Genomic DNA, 934 nt, shown 5'->3' on the forward strand with positions numbered 1-934 from the left:
TGGAGGCAGGCAGGTAGGGCGGAGGCGGAGGAGGAGCCCGGAGGCAGGGGAGGTGGGTCACCAAGGGGGAGCTGGGGATTCCTTCCGTGCGTTTCACCATTAAGTGTCGTGTCTGAGGAGGCGGTGTAGGGAGGGTCGAGAGTGATGACGGGGTGGACGGGTGGTGGAAAGTGGAAGGAAAGGGGTGAGTGGGTGGGAAGGTCGTCGAGAGTGTGGGAGGGTAGTCGGGAGGGGAGGGAGTGAAGGTGGACGAGGTCGGGAGGATGGGGAGAAGGTTTCGTCAGTTTGGTGGAGTTTCGGCAGTCGTGTGGAGGCAGGGGATGAAAAGGGAAGTTTGGTGAGAGGCAAGGCGATTGAGTGAACGGGTCGGGTCGGTGGGGCTGGAGTGCGGGAGTTGAGAAAGGCGAGGGGTTTTAAGGTTGAGGCAGGCAAGGATGGGGCAGACGAGGTATAGTCGGAGTGCGAGAGGTGATGCAGCTAACGGGTTAGGCGAGGTTAAGTCGGGTCGGTTCGCAGAGGGTAAGGAAGGCAGGTAACGAAAAGGGGCCAGGTTGATGAGGCGGTGCAGGATAAGGGTCGGTGGTCGGCAAGGATAGGTGGCGTGGTTGGTAGGAAAGGGTTGAAGGAGGAGGAGGAGTTTGGACACGGGGCAAGAGATGGAAGGCTGGAGGAATGGAGGACCGGAAAGGGACGCAAGGCTGGGAGTGGATCAAGGGTCAGAGGGCAGGGATCGGTTGAGAAGGGTGGGAGTCGGTCGGGAGGGTGGGAGTCGGTCGGAAGGGTGGGACTGGGCCGGGAGGGAAGGATCGGGCTGGAAGGCTGGGATTGGGCTGGGAGGTAAGGATCGTGCTGGAATGGAGGGATCGGGTGGCAAGGCCGGGAGGAGGATGGGGAGCTGGGAGGAGGATGGGGAGGTGGGTGGAGGCAGGGGAGT

This window comes from Frankliniella occidentalis, unplaced genomic scaffold, assembly GCF_000697945.3.
Source record: "Frankliniella occidentalis isolate FOCC.00 unplaced genomic scaffold, Focc_3.1 Scaffold87, whole genome shotgun sequence".
NCBI lineage: Eukaryota > Metazoa > Arthropoda > Insecta > Thysanoptera > Thripidae > Frankliniella > Frankliniella occidentalis.